We start from the raw sequence: 12885 nt of genomic DNA, 5'->3' as shown, positions 1-12885 counted from the left end.
TGTGTGGAAAGAGGTTTTATAGGGGGGTTGGAGCAAGGGGAGGAGAAAGGAATGTGGGCCCTGCCGATTGGCCAGGCACAAGTCGGTGTCTTGTCACACAGGATGTGGTCATATCTATGGCGACTTCCCTTGATTGTCATTGGTTAGTTCAAAGAAGTTCTGGGTGTGGCCAGCAGAGGCTCGGGCTTCCGGGAAGAAGCCTTGCCGAGCACATGGCCAACGTAAGATGTAGGGCATAGCCCTTACCCTGGGGCAAGATGGAGGGCGTAGTCCTCGCCTCTTCATTACTTCAGCTACAAAGTGGAGGAGCTAGAATTGAAATCGAGAACTGTCTAATACTAAAACACATGCTCTTTACATTGTACAACATTGGCACAGAATTAAAATTGAGATTCCCTTTCAGATGTGCTGTGGTCTAAGGTGAAATGCCAAATAATAAATCCTGAAAAAATTTAGAGGAGAGGGAAAACTAAATTGGATTATCAAGGAAAGTTTTGTGGAGGAGGCAGAGTAGGAGATGGGCCTTGGAATCTGGGTGGGATTTTTTATGAGCAGAAAGGAAAACCTAGCAGGTGAGGGGGATTGCAGTCTGGAAACCAGAATGAGCTAAGAAATAAAGGGCAATGACAGTGGCATGTGAGGGTTGAAAAGGCAATTGCTCTCACTGCTGCTAAGAATGTGTGCTGAAAGTAGAATGAAGTATGGTAGCAGTCATCTCAGGTAGAAACTGTAGTTTAACTCTAACCCTGCTGTTTGGTTTCTGTACTTATTTGCTTGCTAAAAGGATAGGAAAGTTATTTTGATTTTCTGAATTATATAAATTATCCCATTCGATTGAATACCCTATTGATTGTAATGTGAATATCCCATTGGTTGTGATCATACTGGTTATCGATAGAAGCACATTCTTCTGTACCTGGGAAGGACAGCACAATTATCCCAAGGTCAGAAGGCTCCAGATAACATGTCCCTGTTGACTCAGTGATCCCAAGACCCGAGGGCTCTAGATAATGTGTTTCTGTCAATTCAGTGATCTGGAGACCCAAAACTATAATTTAGATAACATGCTTAAGTAAAACTGCTTCTGCTTCTGTAAACTGCTTTTTTGCAAACCAGGTTCCTCATTCCAAACCTTGGGATGTAATCAATACCTTTGTGATCTTTGCCTATATAAATCTGGTGTTGGGGCTGGGGCGGGCACTATGAGATCTGGGAGAGCGAGATGCTCCCTCATAGTCCCGGATTTGCAATAAATGTGACTCTTTAATTCTACTTCTTGAGGCGTCCTTGTGTGATTCGTGGGGTACATTACAACAAGAAGATAGAGCTATGCGGGTATTATGATAAAATTGTAGAATGTTTTCAAAGCCAGATAGAGTTATAAGTAGAGAGATATGGGGAAGAGTGGATGGCTGATGTGGCTTCCAGAGGAGGAAATTTTGTAATTAACTGAAACATGATAGAACTCTTCAGTATATGTGAATTCTCTACACACAAGGGATATTTAAATCATAATTTTGTTCTGCAATATAGTAAAAATTAAAGTTACTCTTCAGATGGAAAAATAATACAGTTCAGTTCTGTATTGCATCAGAGCATAAGTGGTGGGACGCCTGAAGAAGAGCCTGATATCCTAGAGCTCGTATTCATAGATGGGCTGGGCCTCAAGGGAGCATTGTTAGAACTGACCTCGGAAACCGTACTCCTTGTTTTTGTGAAACAGACAAAAATAGGCAACCATGTTCCAAACCTAAAGGCGTATCAGGAGGGCAGACTTCAAAAGCTACTAAAAATTAGTGGCTCTGAGAATCTTTCTGAGGCCTGCGACTATGACCTCATCATCATTGGAGGGGGTTCAGGAGGACTGGCAGCCACTAAGGAGTCAGACAAATATAACAAGAAGGTGTTAATGATATGAGAGATAAAAAATGTTAGTAAATTTAGTACTCAATTTTTGTCCCAAAGCAAGTCATGTCTTGAGAATGCAAATAAGTTTCCTTCTTGCTTGGAAGGCATGATTTGGCTCAGTTGGTGGGCTTTTAGCAGAAGTGTTTATGCGTTGTTAGCATTCCAGCTTGTGTTATTACAAAGATGTACTAACTTCACAGTTACAGATTTCTATGTAAATGTACTGACCATATATTCAGGCCATCTTCTCACTATATAAGTTGGATTTTAAACATTTGCTGTGGACATCAGGCCTCTTACCAGCAGTTCCTGTAGCTTCTTTTTAATTCTTTCCCCCCTGTTTGTATTTCTCAGCTACAACACTGAATGGTTGATGCAAAGTACATTTCTTGATCACCTCAGGAGACTCATGTGTCTGTCTGGCATTCAGTCGCAGTGTACCTAACCCTGTCCCACATGCCTTATGCCTAACTCTGCCTTATGCCTTTGTCCATTCTGGTTATATGATGTAAATAAGAAAATGTAAAAAGGAGAGGGGAGTTGAGGCAGTTGACTGTGTTGAGTTTTATTTGTGTGGGTTTTTTTGTAAAAAAAAATATATTTGTAAAAAAATATATTTTGTCTCCAAGTCTGTCAATCTCCAAATTAGAACAATAATCAGTTGTGGTTCTCTCTGCTTAGTGGAATGGAAGGTTCTGTCCCCACAAGGAGGAACATATTTTATGGACTTGTCTTGTTTAGATTTTTGTAATTGCCCATGTATTTTTGTTATGAATCTTCAAGAATAAAACAAAGTGTGAACACTTAAAAGGTATTGATAGCCAAAAAAAAAAAAGAAAGAAAAGAAAAAGTGTACAACTATGAGCATTTTGACAGAAGCACTCACAAGGACCTTCATTTCAATTCACCAGTGTCTCAGGATTAAGAGAAACATCCATGCTTACTTAGCTCAGCAATGTCAGCACCTTGGACAGCGATGCCATGGCAACATGCTGCATCTCCCAGCAGAGGAGTTACGGCTTGATGTAGTGTATCTGCCACATCAAACCAGTGGATTGAATCTTATGGTGAATTTCAAAGACTAATATTTCTACCATTTCTATCAAGATTCCCTTTCTTTGAACTCCCACTAGGAAGAGGAAAGCCCCATATGCACGCTATTTAGAGACTTGGTGTACAGATGTGTGCGTATGTTCTGCCGGAGGCTAATTCCACCATGTCATAAATGTAAGAAGTTTCATCAAAAGGTTGATGGAACCTTGAGGCTTCTATATTCAGCAGGGCTGAATACATGTTATTACCTACTGGAATAGCTTGAGGGCATTTCCCCACACCGAAAGATTTGCATGTATTTTTGCCTGTTGCCAGACAGCTGAGGGCATTTTAATCTACATGTTATTGCCTCCTGCTGGCCAAACACCTGAACAGCCAGCCAAAAGCAGTTCCCCCAAAACTAACAATGCCTACTGTATACCAAACCTTAACCTTTGGTATGTATATCTACCCTGCCTTAGGACAATTTGTGTTAATAAAGAGCGAGGGGTCCGGAGATTCAGAAGAACTTGGTTCCTATAGCTAAGCTTCCTCTGGCTCCCCCATGGATTACAAATTTATGTTATATTTCTAGTCTATTTATTAATTTACACCACAGCGCCTTCTCCAGATTCCTGAACATTTCTAGATGCTGGGAAACACCTACCGACATTAACGTTCACATGCACACATACATGTACACAGAAAACAATGCTTTTAAAAAACTAAAACGAATTCTTTCTACAAATATTGAGGAATCTGGAAGAAGAAAATGGGAGTATCTTAAAGTGGCACTTTTGCCCTTCTGAATTCTACTTTTTCTGAGTCCTAAGACATGGAACTTGGTTGTCCATGATATTGAGCACCTTAAGACCAGCCAATTATCCCTAGTCTGAGGCCCCCTGCTTGCCCCATAGGAGGCCAAAGATACAAAAAGATAAAAAAAAATGAAGAAGCTGGTTGGCCTAATTTTATGAGTGTATTTTGGATTATTTATTTATTTATTAATTTTCATCTGCTTCTTCTTAATCAGACTTAGCTTGATGTCGGGCCTAAATGGCATCTCAGGGGCCAGAGCTAGGGTAGAACAGTATTGTTTACTTAAGAAAAAAAGAAAAGGATGGAAAGAAATGTGTAAAGTGATTTAGAACCTATAAAAAGCATCTGCAGTACATCTCCTAGCCAAAATCTTCCCTTCTTCAGTCTTGTTTGTTCCAATAGGAAGTCAAAGAAGAGTTGAACAGTTTCAACACAATAGACTTTTTTGCATTGGAAGGGAGTTAATAGAACTTCTTTATCCTGAGCCAATTCCACTTCGCTTTTCTCTGAGGCCCACTTTAGTCTGTTTCTTTTCTTTGATACTTTATAGTTTTGTTAAGATTTTCTAGGTTGAAACCTAAGATAGAGATAGGGGTCTGATTCATAGCAAGAGCACTGTAAATTTGGCTTTTTCTCACAATGACCTAGGCAATAGCATCACCAAGAGATTAAAGAGTTTAAAGTGACTTGGAAATTGCAGCGTGACGGGAGATCCCAGGGAAAATTAATTTTTGTGGGTATTACCTATTCTCTTAACAGATTTTTCTTGGTCAAGACCCCAAGGGAGAAAGTGGGCAGTATTACAATCCCAACAAAGATTTTAGCCAACCCCGCAGGGAACTGTGGCAACAGGCCAGTCTTTACAGCCCCATAATTGGACATCAGCTACCCCTATAAAGAAGTATGTATGACCTTGAAGAGTGTGTTCAGTTTTCTTTACTCAAGGCTAACAGCTGAGGGCCAAATCTATCATCACTCCCAGCATCTGGGGGAATAACCCCTTTCCTCCTGAAGAGGGTCTGGACCATTCATCACAGCAGCCACTAAAACTCCCCAAAATTGTGGAGGCCTAGCCCAAGTCAAGACTTTAGCTCAAAAGTCCTCTTCCGTCCATTTGCAATGGATGACCAGTTCATATTTGCCCATCTCAGTTTATTTCAGAGCATAGTATATTTTCCACAGTAATTGAAATGCAAATAGGAGAGGTATCTGGAAGGATAAGTGATCTGACTGGAAAAAGGGCATAAGGGGCAATTATACCAGAGTCACCTCATTGTCATGGTGTGTTGGCTTAGAGTGGGGATGAAATCAGAACCACATGATGGGTCCACTTGAAGTCATTGAGAATGGCTGGTAAGTGGGTGCCATATTAGTTCTGGATCTTCTTCTATCCACTGTATGCCTCTCTTAGAAATATTGAGGAATCATTGAAGAGGAAAGTGAAGAATATGCCCTTACACTTGGACCAACCTCATTCTGCCAGCTGGTCCTCAGGGTCCCCCTAATTCTAACCCTGGGCCTCCAGTGCAAGTCGAGAGGTGAGAAGAAGAAAGCAAATATCTTTTTTTAAATGATGATAATATTCCCATTCTCTGCTCACCCTGGAGGCTTATTTTGAAAATCACAGTGATTTAACTTGTTAGCAGTTTAATTCACTTTTTTAAAAGATTAACCAGACCAATTATTCATCAGATTTCACCATCTTTGTCAGCTTCAATAAGGATCCTTTGTTACAATGATTAATGTGTTTTAATTGTAGCTTCTCTCAGAGCAATAATTCGATCGCACAGTATTTGACGAATCTATGGAAATCATGGAAATGCTTTGACAGCTGAGCTATTCTTGGGAAATGAAAGTAAAGGAATATATGTAACTAACAAAAAGTGTTTTATAGCATATGATTAATACAGATTTTCCTTCTCTGACAGACCTTGCTCTATTGCAGTTCATGAAACTACTTGCCTTGCATGTCAACTTGTCATCCAGAAACTCTCAGGAGGTAGAGTTCACTTAACACAGGTGACTGGACTTTCTGGAGTTTGTGACCTCAAACATGCTAGTCATTGTAATAATTATGGCAAATATACCTAAGTCACAGGGAAAGTTAATCAAGTTAGCCAGTGTCTATAAATAATCATCCAATTAGGACACTGGATTCTGTATTGACCACTCTATTTCCTACCCAATGCTTCATCTTCACTCATTGAGTGGCTATTGTCCAAGTTAAGGAGTTTTACAACATCAAAAATGTGTCTGTAGAACTGCCAGAGAGATGAATTGTATGTGGCCAATACTAATCTCTAACTTAAAATGTGTTTTGATGTTATTATTATCTTCAGAGAGGAAAGGAGAGGGAGAGAAAGATAGAAACATCAATGATAAGGCAATAGCATTGATCGGTTGCCTCCTGCATGCCCCACACTGGGGATCAAGCCTCCAACCCAGGCAAGTGACCAGACCAGGAATCGAACCGTGGCCTCCTGGTTCATAGATCGATGTTCAACCACGAGCCACGCTGGCCGAGCAATGTTATTATTTTTTTCAAGCACAATGGTTCTAAAGCACTTTTAAGTCCGACAGATCTGGAGTTGATTCTTGGCTCTATAAGCCAGGTGAGCTTGGGAAAAATTAGTAGTACTTAGCCTCCCTGAGCCTCAGTCTCCTCACCTCTAAAGTAGGTATAAAAATACCACCTCATAGTAAGGATTAAAATGAGTTATCACATGTAAGACCTACCACAGTGCCTCCCGTGGTCGGCAAACCACAACTCGCGAGCCACATGCGGCTCTTTGGCCCCTTGAGTGTGGCTCTTCCACAAAATACCGACTTCTGCGCATGGGCCACGAAGTTTCACTTGCACTGTACATGCGCGCCCGCATGTGGTATTTTGTGGAAGAGCCACACTCAAGGGGCCAAAGAGCCGCATGTGGCTCGCGAGCCGTGGTTTGCCGAGCTGCGAGCCGCGGTTTGCTGACCACTGGCCTAGACTATAGTAAACATGTAATAAATTATTTCTGAAAAAGCTATAGGCCTTTATAGTTTAAGAAAATCATATGTATGTAAGCATTTCTGTTTCTCACAGTAACTCTGATACAAGTAGGCAAGGTGTGCTGCTGTTATGGTTGTTTTTCACAGAAAACCAAGCACAGAGGGTTGTGGTAATCTTGGTAAACATGTCATATATGTTCATCAACTAACTACTTAATCAAGCACAAAGGGTGCTTTAAAACCCACAGATGCTTATTCCCATTCCATTGGTTTTTTGTGTGTGTGTTTTTACTGCAACCTTAGAGGCACCAAGGGCTCTGAATGAGTACAGTAGTTAGTTGAGAATAGAATAACTAATTCATTATTTGTTGACAAACATTAGCCCCACTGTTGGAATAAATACATCATTAGTAGCTAAGAGCCAGGCATTACCTGATTTAATTCATAGAGCAAGCCTAGGAGGTAAATATCACTATTACTGTCCTTTCAATAGCTGAGGACACTGTGGCTTAGAGATATTAAATAGCTTGTTTGGGAAATTGAAACCCCGGTCTGTCCAACTCCAGTGTCTGTGTTTTAACGGTACATATTCTGTCTCCTACCAATCCCACTTTACAAATTGTTGTTCTAAAAAGGGAGTGTTTTGAGACCTATGAGGCCGATAGGATAACCGATTACCATGCTTTAAATTACTGTCCTAGTGGTTCAGGTCCCATGACTCAAAAATTCCTTAACTTCTGAACCAGAGGTTAGGATACTGTTGTTTTTTCACTTAGGGAACAACATCAGCTATGAAAAAGGTTTATATGGTCAAATATTTGAAACTAAATTCTCCCTTGGATATTCATAATACACATTTAATATAGAAAATACTATATTTTAAAAAGGTTAATTATGTTAAACCTGATTTGTAAGCTTTTTTGACCACAGAACCCTTTTTTTTTTTTTTTTTTTTTGGTTAAAATCAGTAAAAAACTCTGGGAACCCATTTAGGTTCATTTAAATAATAACTGTGGCCAAATTTCTGAAGCACTTAGTATATCACAAACACTGACCTCAGAACTTCCCATGTATTAATTTATGTTATAATACTCCTATGATAAAAGTGTTTTCAGAATAATCTTATGAGGTAAATGTTTTTCCTAAACAACTTTCCCCAAATCACAAACTAGTGAGTGGCAGAACCAGGACCTGAATTCAGGTGTCTCTATCCAGAACCCGTGCTCTCACAGCTGCCATGGAAGAGCTGATTCAGCATGTCCTACTCAAAGAAGTATCAGATTATTTTCTAAATTAAATATGCAATAAGCATGCTATAGCAAATTTCCATTTTTATTAAATTCACCCCACCGAGGGGAAATAACTGGCAAAACCACCTCCCGGAGTCAGACACTCAACACAATCAGAGTTGTCTATCTGATATTAATAACTATATTTTCCCCTAGAATGCTGTTTAATTCTTAAAATATTTGATTCACTTATAGACATATACTTATATTTTGTGTCAGACACAGAGGTAATAATCACTTCAATTTTCCTCCAGGACTAATGCACCAACATCAGATAGATAACAGTTCTCACTTAGAAAGTCGGTTGATCACCCATCTGAAATAGGAAAGATGTTATTTATCCCAGTAAGGCAAAGGCACAGAATTTTTTCCCTCTTCACTGCTTTTTTCCCCCCCTTACTTTCCTTTTTCAGTTTTAGGTGGAGCAGTGGCTTGTGGAGTGGCAAAGTTTGGGACTCACTTACTTAACTGAAGGTACCCCAGCCTTGAAGAAGGACCAGTAGAAAAGGCAATGCCTCAGAGGTACAGAAAGCCCAAAGAAAGCTTCCAAGTCCTGTTATTGCCTTCTTTTTCTTTTGATCCTTTCTCCCCATAGAGCAGCTGTTTTTTTAAAGCGTCTTTGTCCAAGTTGTTACATTAACAAATTTGCACTGATTTCTTTATCTAAAGACCACCTTGTCGGTGGGTGGTGAACTTTTCTGTCATGCCAGGCCTGCTACACTGTCTAATGTCACAAGTGTCTGCTCACATTAGCTCCCGGAGACTAGAGAAGATTCCGCATGGGGCTTTTCCAGCAAGTTGATTTGACAGATTGAGTCCCCATGCTAGCTCATGGCACTTAGTTATCAGCCTTCCTCGGGGAGGAGAATTTAGAGTGCACCATATTCAGTTTCCAAATCAACTGCTGTCCCCCCAGGAAGCCGTGTGTTGCATTATTAAAAGAAATGCCTTCAACCATAGCACCATATTTAAACATTCATCCCCATAAAAAAAAAAAAAAGTGGAGTGGAGGGTACAACACAACAGTGCTCTACACCCTTCACTGTGTTAACTCTTTCTCCTCATATTTCAGCTCTCCCTCAGTGAACAGTCCTATAATTTATTGGTGAGCATGAACACTTCTATTTTGTGAATTTTACCTTTATTTAAAAAGGGGTGCTTTTGCATTTACTTGGGATGGCTATTAAACATTCCCCTAAATTGTAATATCTTGGGACTGAGACCGGAATCTTCTGAATTTTTTCGTTTCGCTGAGGTCTTATTACACAGTTAAATCCAAAAATCTAGCCATCAGAAATAGCAATGGCTTATCTGTTACCTACCTGTCCCAGGAGTTCAAAGGAAATGCAAGAATTGGTTCTGAGTTGAAAATTAACATCTCAAACTCACACTTTATAATTTTAGATATTTTTAATTTTAAAATGTATGTCTGGTTTACCTTTAGCTTTCCAAAGGAGAACTTGGCAAGAATGCTGGAGAAAAAGAGGGATCCTTTTTAAAGCTTTATGTTGATATAAATATGAAAATGGACTAAACTCTGCTTCCAATTTCCAAACATGTGTACTTCAATGAATATTAAATGGTAGCCCCTCTCACCATCATGACTTATTTACTCACCAGAGTTTTATCAAAAAGGGCCTGGAATTGCCTATGGAGCGTGAAAGTCTCCTGTAATTGAGTTTAGAGTGGTACATCCACTAAACAGGCCATGGCCCCAGGGACACCCCCGAAACCCACCTGTCAGCTGGTGTTAGATCACAGCTCAAACAAGGCATGGTGTCTGCTCCTGCTAAACACTGCTGTGGCCCAAAACAAAAAGAGAAGTTGTTCCCCAGGAGATGAGGGAGGGCTGGGGGCAAATCATGGGGGGTTGGGATGGCAGGCGAAAATCTCTCATCTAACAGCTGCCTGATGTCAGCTGGTATCATGATCTGAAACTCAGCTTGGGTGGGGAACTGGCGAGGGCCTCACTTGGTAAGGTGTCATTTCTTTATTCCACATCCATTCAGTAGTAGCGTAATGGAGTGGACAAGAAGCTTTTTCATCACGGTTGAGCCACGGAAATCAAATCCCTGAGTTTCAGTGAGGGTAAAGAGACAACAGTCAGGAAGGTCCACATCTGAAAATGGAGGGCAGTGTCCAACTAAGACATGCTGGATCAGCCAGAGATGAGAGTAGGAACATTTTATGCTAAAGAACCATCATTCATCTAATAAACATTTATTAATTGTTTACTAGTGCTGATTACTGTATCAGTTGCTGACTTTATATGGATAACACAGTCCTTGCTCTGACTTAAAATGATGTAGTTGGGGAAACACACAGATAAGTCAACTATTACAATACAGTGTGTCAAGGAGCAAAAATATGTGCTTAAAGCAATAAGTTAAGACTTCTTGGAGGAAGTGACCTTTAAATTGTTTTTTTAATAGAATGAGTAGGATTTAGCTGGGCAAAGGAGAAGAGTAGGATGTGTGTGGGATGGTGGTATTAATAAGAATAGAGAGACACCATCAAAGGGGATGGTGTGGTACTCTTTTGGAGCTTGACGTGGCTGGTGCATGTGTGATGCGTTAGAGCAGGGGAGGGGAACATCCAGCCACAGGCCCCATAAGGCCGGCAAAATCATTTGGTCTGGCCCTGCCAAAGCATTAGGGTGAGTTAATTATAGAGTGAGTTAATTAAACATTTGACCGAATATAGCAGGCCAATTTTTAAGTTAAGATAATGTTGTATAGCCTGAGAATGATGTTCTAAATACCCAAATGGTCCTTGGGTTAGAGCCTGAGAGGAATGGGACTATATATATAGAGAGAGAGAAATCAAATGACCGAGGGCTTTATCAACTAAAATCAGTCTCAAATTTATCCTGAAAGCCATGGGGAACCAGGGAAGGATTTTAAGCGGAGGAGTGCTGTGGTCAGGTTTGCCTTTTAGAAAGACCAGTTTACCTGTTGTGCATGAATTAAAAGGGATGAGGCTGGAAACAGGAAAGCCGAGTGGAAGGCAATTAAAGGAGCTTTTAAGAGAGAGAGGGCAATGGCTCGAAGTAGGAAAGTCACATGGAGATGGAGAAGGGAGGACAGAATGAGAAATATAGAAAAGAATCAGCAAGACCTGGAAGGCAATCAAAAATGGAAAAAGAGCCCGGCTGTGATGGCTCAGTGGATTGAGCGTCGCCCCATGGACCAAGAGGTCCTGGGTTCGATTCCCAGTCAGGGCACATGCCTGGGTTGCGGGCTCCATCTCCAGGAGGGGGTGTGCAGGAGGCTACCAATCAATGAGTCTCTCTCATCATTGATGTTTCTATCTCCCTCCCCCTCTCCCTTCCTCCCTGAAAAAAAAAAAAAAAATAGAAAAAGAGGAAGGAATTCAGGATGGCTTCAAGTCTTCTGGCTTGGGTGTAGGGTTGCTAAATTCAGCAAATAAAAATACATTTAATATTTGTTCTGAGCATTGTCTGTGTTCTGTATTTGTCTGATTGCTTTCTTGTGGAGTAAGGGAACATGTTCCTCTACCCTCTGTCTTTCCTGTAAACTAGTAGTTATCTTTAGGGCCTTGCTTAGAGTCAATCAGTATGTTTAGGCACCAATATTTCATAGTAGCGCTGTTACCATCAGGCATATACTGCCTGATTGTTTCACTTTTTTTTTTTTAAATATATTTTATTGATTTTTTACAGAGAGGAAGGGAGAGGGATAGAGAGCTAGAAACATCAATGAGAGAAACATCCATCAGCTGCCCCCTGCACTGGGTATGTGCCCGCAGCCAAGGTACATGCCCTTGACCGGAATCGAACCTAGGACCCTTCAGTCCGCAGGCCGACGCTCTATCCACTGAGCCAAACTGGTTAGGGCTGATTGTTTCACTTTTAATGATGCCAAGATTGATCAGTAAGTTTCAGTAGTGTCAACCCACAAAGTTCCCTGTTAACCTTTCATCTGATTATTTTAGTATCCATTGATGATTATTACCTACATCCATTATTTAATTTGGAGTATTAGTGATTTTTGAAAATTTCTGTTTTTTTAATCCTCACCTGAAGATATGTTTATTGATTTGAGAGAGAAAAGAAGAAGAGAGAGAGAAACATCAGTGTGAGAGAGAAACATCAACCGGTTGCCTCCCATATGTACCCCAACTGAGGATCAATTGAGCAAACTAGGTATGTGCCCTGATCGAATCCATGACCTTTTGGTAATGGGACGATGCTCCAACTAAGTGAGCCATCTGGCCAGGGCTAAAAAAATTCTTTTATTCCTTCTCTATTTATGAGCTGGAACTCCTCCAGCTCCAGAATACTGTTGATCAAGGGAATAATGGAGTTGCCAAGCACTCAGGGCCAAGTGAGGGTTGGCCTGGCCTTGTTCCATATTTAAAAAGATTAGTTCAGGCTTGTTCCAACTGAAGTGACCCTTTGTGCTCAGATAATATTGAAGTCAGCAAGTATCCTATGAGACAGGGGAGGAGAGAGGGCGAAGGGGTGTCTCCCTTTTGCTCCAAAATAAAGGAGTTCTTTTTTAGTTTTAGGAGAGGCCTTTTTCAGGGCACAACGAGCTCAGGGCTGCTGAGCACCTGAGGCCTGACCTCCAGGGACTGGCTTTGCTGGTGTGGGAAGGGCTCTCTTGAGCCTCTCCTACCTCAGTCAGGCTTGGTCTGAGGCTTTGGCTCTCCTGTTCCTCTCCTGGGAAGCAATGGCCATTCAACCCCGAGCCCAAAGGACCAAATATCTGAGCCTCTGATGCTCTGACCTCCTGGCCCCTCCCTCTGAGTCCTCAGATGGGAGGCCCTTTGCCACCCTTGTGGGAGCACTAGACTCCACACCTTCTTTGAGAAACAAGAATAGAGC

The 12885-nt window shown here is 41.0% G+C and overlaps 1 long non-coding RNA gene and 1 pseudogene across 2 annotated transcripts in view; one reads left to right on the top strand and one right to left on the bottom strand.

Moving 5' to 3' along the window:
• The window catches only part of LOC308525747 (ferritin light chain-like), a 1112779-nt pseudogene that overhangs the window by 788991 nt on the left and 310903 nt on the right, over window positions 1-12885 (bottom strand). The window lies entirely within an intron of this gene.
• LOC308526519 overlaps window positions 1-12885 on the top strand; it is a 101045-nt gene that overhangs the window by 14134 nt on the left and 74026 nt on the right. Inside the window, exons 2-3 of the long non-coding RNA XR_013996554.1 lie at window positions 5688-5778; window positions 8456-8558. This is a non-coding gene — a long non-coding RNA (uncharacterized lncRNA). The remainder of the gene's footprint in view (window positions 1-5687; window positions 5779-8455; window positions 8559-12885) is intronic.

The sequence above is a fragment of the Myotis nattereri genome (assembly GCF_964212035.1).
Source record: "Myotis nattereri genome assembly, chromosome: 10".
Taxonomy (NCBI): Eukaryota; Metazoa; Chordata; class Mammalia; order Chiroptera; family Vespertilionidae; genus Myotis; species Myotis nattereri.
This window is presented reverse-complemented; position numbering and strand designations above follow the sequence as displayed.